Source organism: Nyctibius grandis, chromosome Z (assembly GCF_013368605.1).
Source record: "Nyctibius grandis isolate bNycGra1 chromosome Z, bNycGra1.pri, whole genome shotgun sequence".
In the NCBI taxonomy this organism is placed as follows: Eukaryota; Metazoa; Chordata; class Aves; order Nyctibiiformes; family Nyctibiidae; genus Nyctibius; species Nyctibius grandis.
Genome location: NC_090695.1, coordinates 81,586,221 through 81,594,002, shown reverse-complemented (window position 1 = coordinate 81,594,002; position 7,782 = coordinate 81,586,221).

Here is a 7,782-nt window from a genome sequence, read left to right as displayed (position 1 = left end):
ACTACAACCCCATCTCTGCCCAGGACGTGGAAGGGGAACCTACTGCATCCTGGATTGCTCGTCCTTGGGGCAATGTCCAGCCCTCACCTAAGGGGTGACTTTTCATGGGGAAAAACAAAGGAGAATTCAATTGTAAGTGGCACCGGGCCCAACACCGCTACCTCCAAACCCCATATCAATTTGCTTCTGCTCAGACATTTAGGTATATACCCAGTTTAAAAGACACCGGCACACCAAAACCAGACCTCTGTACAGATTTAAGAGCTCACCCTGAGGCAGACAGGCTTGAACGCTTTGCCCTGTAAAACTCCCTCTCCATGTTTCTACCTCACAGTGGTCTAGTTTTTACCCACCAAACAAACAATTTACGTTGCTAATTCAGATTCATTGCAATCTTGTTTGTTCAGAAGCGGAAACTTAATTTTAAAACCCTTTTAAATGAATGACCTGCTAGAAGTATATTAAAGTGATTTCATTATTTTAAAATTTCCTAAAGGAAAGGTCATTTGCATAGCGATCATTTTTCACGTGCACCAGCAGTGGACATTTTTCAGCATTCAGCTTTTACCCCTCCCTTCCTCCCTTGCATTTAATTTTACACCAGGTAGCAGACAGGCTAAAGAGACACTGCAACCATGAAATCTAGTCAAGGAATTTTAAAATGGAGTTTAAAAAGAGTTTAGAAGTTAACACTATGTAATTCCACAGCTTTACCTTATTTTTTCTTGCCTTCACTGCACAAAACCACATAACGTCCTCAAAACTGAGCATGCCACGGAAAGGCGGGGGACCTTTTGGTGAGAAAGCCTACGAAAAGCTTCATGGAGGACAGGGAGGCAAGTCCCACATGGGTGGGAAGTGTATTGGCCCAAGACAAGCAATGAAACCATCACTAAATAAGAATATTCAGTCTCTACCAGCTGCACTTTCACCTACAACCAAACACGCTCTGAAACACATAAGCACTGGCACACAAAATTTCGTTCAATGTTTTGGCAATTTTATTTTTTTATGAAGTATATGAAACATTTGTATGTGAAAGGCTTTAGCGCAGTCATTTTCTCAGATATAATATCCCTCTCCCAGCAAAAAGCTTGCAAAAAATAAACCCTTTACGCTTTTATGCCATTCAATCAAAAGAAACAGAACTAAAATCGGATTGTAGAGACTAAATAAAATTCGAAGAAAGGTATTTTATACAAGCAGCACATGCCCTGACCACTTCAAAACTTATTTCTCAGTCTTTCAGAGTGATGTTAAAATAACCTAATTTGTTTGTTAAAAAGCAGAAATACTAGTCAATCCATTTAAGCAAATAAGCCAACTTTCAGGGCACTTCTTCCTGCCCTGCTGAAGAGCTGCTCTGTTTAACACAGGTCTGCATCAGAGACACCAACAGCTGACTTTGGGCATATTTATTCCTATTTAATGCCTGCCACAGAAGGCTGCTTCCTTCTTTGCTACAGCTTTGCAATGGAGAGAAAATATCTACGAGTTTTTTGTGTTGATTGGGAAGTTAAGAGAACACAGATGGAAAGCACGATATTAATCAAAATCTGGTAAAAATAAAGATCATCCCACTGAAAGCAACTATTATTTCTGTAATAAGAATCCTTTTTCTGTGAGTTTAGAGTAACTTTGGTATAGATGCACATGTCAGGAACTCGTGGAGCTGACAGAGACTGGTGGTTTTTACAAAAGGCAGCAAGGTTGGACTTCACACGCTTGCCCAAAAGGATAAATTTATGCTGCAGAGCGACTTAAGTGGGCTTCAACTCTTGCAACAGCTCATTCTCTAAAATGTGTAAGAAAAGTGACTTCTGTAGTGGGAGTCAGAAGAGATGATAAATAACGGTACCATGGAAGGAAGGGAAAAAGAGCAAGAAGAAAGCTGGGATTTCTTTCATAACTAAACTCAGAACAAAACCAGCCAAACAGTACACAAATAAGAGGAAGCATAAACAAACCTACAACAGGCAGACAGGGACAAAGCCAAGGAAGCTAAGAATACCTAAGGGACAACGGAAATAAGAAGGAAAATTAATAGCTGTCTATTACTTAATAGGGAAATTAAACAAATAAGCTGCTGGAATGCTCTTTTTTTGTTTATTTTTCACAATGTCAGGCCAGGATACAGAAAGAAAAGACTAACGAATATTAAGAAAGGTTAGATGCATTTAATCAGGAGTGCTCGAGGAAGGTCACTGGAGTATCTACTGCTCTGAACAAAAGTGTCACCACACAATTATTGACCAGCCCCAGAAAGCTCATGGAGGACAAGAAGTTTCATGGGGCTGAAGACAGGGAAATATGAGATCCACCTACAGAAAGTGTGGGGAAACAGGGGTTATTAAAGCACCCAACCTAACTTCAACACCCAGACAAAAACCCCAAACAAGATTCCTAATCAGTTTGTAATCTCTGAGAGGGTGAAGCAAGAAAGCTAACAGAGATCTGCCAAGGACAGATCACATCAAACCAGTCTAGTTTCCTTCCTTCACACAACTGGTCTGATGGGGAAGGGGAAAGTAAGAGACGCTATCTGTCTTGCCTTTATCAAGGTCTTCGAGGCAATCCAGCAGGAAATTTTCATAAGCAGACTAGAATATATGGACTGAGTATGAAGCCCGTACATGCCAGTTAGGACATGATGCAGAAGAACTACTATGAGCATTTCACTGCTAGACAGGGACTATATAATGGGCGTGGTGTTTATATACAAAACCACATACATGTAAACATATATATAATGCAGAATCCTATAAGGACAATACGCTTCAATATTTTCCTTAGCATCTTGGGAGTCGGACTAGATGACCGGTTGGTTGATGGTTGGACTTGATGATCTTAAAGGTCTTTTCCAACCAAAGTGTTTCTATGATTCAATGATTCCAAATCTTCAAAGGTCCCCTCCAACCCAACTATTCTATGATTGTACAATCTTAGTCTGTTTGCGTAGAAAACATGATAAATCTAATGGACCCAAGTTACAGTTACTTTGAATTTAAAGTAACTTTGCTACATTGGAGAGATGGTCTAAAAGTAATGTTTTTAAAAAAAGAAACACAACAAAGTGCCAAGTACTACACTTAATAAAAAAGTATATATATAAAAATAGGAAATAATGGTCTTGCGACAGTACTGCATAAAAGGATCTGGGAATTATCAAACATCCAGAAAAGAACCAGTGTTGCAAAGTTGTTGCAAAACAAGAGGCAGATTTAGTTGTGAGATACATTAATAGGGCTGTCTTATTAACACTTGGGAGGTGACCGTCTGGGAGGGTTGAAACAACCGGGCTTGCAGTGAAGGGTGGGAGGAAGAAAGACCAGGAACACAGCAGTGGTGTGTACAGGTATATAAAGGGTGGGTAATAACGGGCTAAATCTGTAACTACAGATACGTGGGGAAGAGCACACGTCTGGTGTCCCTCTTTGTGGGTGAGGAGGAGATATGAGTACGGGATGCAGAGATGGATGGTAAGGACATGCCTGGGCCAGCTGAAGGTGAAACGCCAGGTGGGGACACAGCAGGCACCTGTGGAGGCTACCTCGCTGAAAACAACACCCTGCAGCTAAAAGCTGTGCTCTAGAGAGCAGACTCCTCAGTGGAAACTAAGATATGAAAGAAAAAACAGTATATATGAGTAAAAAAATTTTAACAGAATATAGATGCTACTAAGGGAGGAAGTCTCCAATCCAGCTTATGAAGACTTTGATAACAGGCAAGGAACCTCTGAATTCCTACCGAAACATCCTAAACCAACCACAACAGCTTGCTTGAACTACTGCCATCAGCCACCGCTTCTCCAGCAAGGTTCTGATGAGAAGACGGGTGTTGCAGGAGGCTGGAGGAGAATACATCTCCAAAGTAGAGTTTCTCGACAGCAGCACAAAAGTCTCAATAATATAGCCACCAAAGGGTTAATAAATGACGATAATACATAGAGGAAAAAGATCAAAATGGCTCTTACCTCCAGGCAATTAAGAGAAGTGGAACCTCAAATTGCCAGCTCCGACTTGAAGCCAGTGAGTGCAACAGCACGTCTCCTCCTGCTTACAGCTCCTGCTGCTTGGAAAGCCAAAACTTGAACTCAAATCTAAGTGCCAGTTCTTGATCTCTCATCTAGCTGCTTACCTAAGGAACTCATCTGCTCTATTTTTAGCCGAGAAGTAAGAATCATAAAATTGTAGCATCAGAACAAGTTCCAGTGCTGAAGACTTACACTTCTAACTTTGTAGTGTTAGCAATGTTCTGACTCCGCTCTTGACATGGAGTTCAATTCGGCATCTTGTAGAAAAAGAAATTCCAGAGAAAGTTTTCTTTTCTAAGATATCGCTGTGCCTCTAGACAGACAGAATGTAACATTTATGTTTCCTTACTTTATATTTCTTTATTTTCAAATTTACATTGCCTTTTTTCTAGATATCAGCAAAACTGTGTTTTCAAACCTTTCACTGCCTACAGCTTTTCAAAGGCATTAAAACCCATACAATATAAAAAATGGCTAGACAGTCTGGGTTAAAGAAATTAAGTTTGCGCGTTTCCTCCCATTCATGTGGCAATCCAGACACAGAAGTGCCAATCCAAAAGTTCCAAAATTCCAATCTTTATAATAAAAGTGAATTAAACAGGGGTTTAGTTGTTTGTCTCCTGGTTCCTTTACTTTTTGTTGATTACCCTTGTATTGAGAGCAGTAACTTGCTCACCCATAGCAGCTCATAGAGAGGGTGTCTGAAGACACCCCAGGGGAGAATTCACCACTTCATGTCATAATGCAGTTAGTGACTCTCTTGGTTAAAACCACATTTTCTACTACTGTAATTTATCTAGTGTGAGGTTCCAGCCTGTGGTTCCTGTTCTGTCTTCCTCTAAGATTAGAGTCCTTCTCTGTGCAGTTTTTATTCCACATTCAGGTACTTCAACCTCTGAATCTCCCCTTGATACTCTGCAGAGTTCTTTTTACATTTCTCACTAAAACTCATTTTTCTAGTCCTTAAATCCTCCACAACTTTCCCACGTTTCCACAGGAAAAACAACAATGCACACTTCACCCTGCAGTTTTATGGCACCGGTCCTGCTTATCCTGCGCTACACAACACAATCTCCAACTCACCCCTTGTTTTTTTAATTCACTCCCCACCTACCAGATGGTTTTTAGCAGCATATATCGAACTACCGAATCACCACACTGTGCTTTCCTGTGGCCAACAAACCCCCGTCCAGACCAATTGCTTTCTGCATCTTTCATTCTGTAGACTGCAGCCCAAATTCCCTATGTCCCCCCACGATCCCTTCCCCACTACTATGAGCTCATGCTGCCTGGGAGATGACAGTAACAGCTTAATCCTGCTCTGTGAACTAGAGGACAGGGCAACGGGCAATCCGGACAACCTACAGATGTTTGGGCTGAATATTTTTATATTTTATTCTTCTAATCAGGCTGATACTAAAAACAGAGTAGGAGTGGAATGGCATGTGATCACGCGTGGAAGAAAAACAGATTTCAGGACCAAAACTTGCAGTATGACCTATTCCAAATATAACCCAAATGAAGGGGAAGCAACTGGGCGTCTGTGATCCTAAAAGATCAGATACATCTAACTCCAACCAAGAGCCGGTATTCTTTTAGTTTCTGACATATGCACAACTGCTTCACACTATACCCGCTACATCCATAAAAATGAGCATTTCAGGAAATCACACAAGTTCTACACTGATGGAAAAACTGCTTTCAGATTTGACAGGTGGGAAGAACACGGGCATGGGCTGGTTATCTTGAATCACTGGAAGTAGCTGGCGAATCTCATAACTCAGAGAGAAGGATGCTTTATTTTTCTTCCAGCTTTCGCTAGAGACAGAATCACAAATTGGCCCCACACTTCACGAACTAAGAAGCCGCCTTTCCCCCAGACCCATCAGGGCTGCACCCTTGGGAAAGCAAAATGCTAACCCTCAGAGAACAGTGTTTCAGGGGTCTTTAAGATATTATTAGAAGCAGAAAATATTGCAGGATTGACTCCAGAACAAGTATAATAAATTACTATTTTTTAATGTAGATTTAGAGTGAAACTGAATATTCCTCCAAAAGAGTGATCTCCCAGTCTCTGCTGCATCCCTTTTGCAGTCCACCAGTTAATAGCCTGTCTATTAAGCAAGCAAGCAACAATGATTGTGTTATACCTTCTTTGAAAATTCTTCATAAAATCTGCATCAAAATAGCAATGTCTCTGCTATTTTCTCAGCCCTGTCCAGACCAGCTAGCATGGGACAGGTACCAGCTTGCCCTCTTGGCTGGAGCACACTTCCAGGCCTTCCTCTACTACAGACCATACTCTGCTAAAATTAACATTTACAAAAAGTGGATAGTTCCTAGGCTGTTACACTGAAAAACACATACTTGTGCTTTACAGCAGAGGTTAGCCTTGCTGGTTTTCCTCACTGAATACCTTTCAGACCAGTGGGGCTTTAGAGTATGAACCCAAGGGGCTCAAAATCCAGACTTTCTGGAGCGTGCTGCCACAGCTTTCACAACAGCTTCTTGCTGCAGAGCAAAAAGCTGGAAGAGCAGAGCACACACCTTCCTGGCAGTCAAGGCCGTGCCTAGCAGAGGGATTGAGCTTTTTCCCCAGGCAACTGCTCAACTGTCTGAGCTCTGCAGCACTTGAACACACTTCACAGGTAGAAAAGACGCTGTAGAGTCAACAGCCCAAGTAACCTGATGGTGTCCAGTATGGCTCCAGGTGAAGTCCTTTTGACGGTTAAACCCAACAAACTTTATAGAGCACAGAAGCTCAGCCTAGACAAAAATCTTGAGAATCACCTACACTGTGATGGCACCCACTGATTAACTTGAACTTTGAAGTAGCAAACTAGCATCAACACATTATCCAAAGTAGAAGTACGGACTATAAAAACTGTTGAGAAGAACATGCCGGGCTAAACATCCACACTAGTGCAAAGTCTTGGCGACTGTAGAGTCTCAAGGCAGCCTCAAACTTCAGGTTGCATGGACAAAGCAGAAGGCTGAGATGGCTTCTGAGACACAAACAAATCTCCCACCACAGCTCATTACCATCCTCCTAACCATGATCTTAAAATCACCCAATTATCCGAGATAGGTTGATCACTTTCAGGAGGGAGTCCTACAGCTCAAAAACCTTGTACATTTTCAAATCCCCACCCCAAAAATCAAGACTGGCTCTTCCTAGGGATGGTGGGGCATTTTTCCTCTCTGCAACAGGACCGTCCTTTATAATTGAAGGGGTCTTTGGTACCACTTTGGTTGTAGGTTAAAGGAGGCTGATCTTTAAGGTCTGTTCCAACCCAAACCATTCTATGATTCTATGATTTTCTCAAGGATTTTTTAACTGCTGCAGAACTATCTGAACAGTTTTGGCATCGTTCATCTGTACGTGTTGCACACACGGAAAGAAAATCCATGCATAACCAAATCTGATATTCCAAAAATCAAATTAAAAAAACAAAGGTTACAAGACATTACTACTTTAAATATATTCCCTCTTTGTGCTGTTAGGATAACACACATAGAAGAGATGTGTTTTTAAACACATTACTTCTCTTTTTTTTTTTTTTTTAAGACAGCAAATACAACCCCTTTTTAAGTGGTTTCCTATCAGGGTGACAGTCAACCAGAAAGGTGACAAATACTGTGAGTGCACTGGGAAACTCAGAATTTCCTCCACTCACCATGGTGTACAGCCAATTGCCGATCTTTTTGCCAGGATGTTAAAATTGTTCCCAAATTTTAGTTCTGAAACA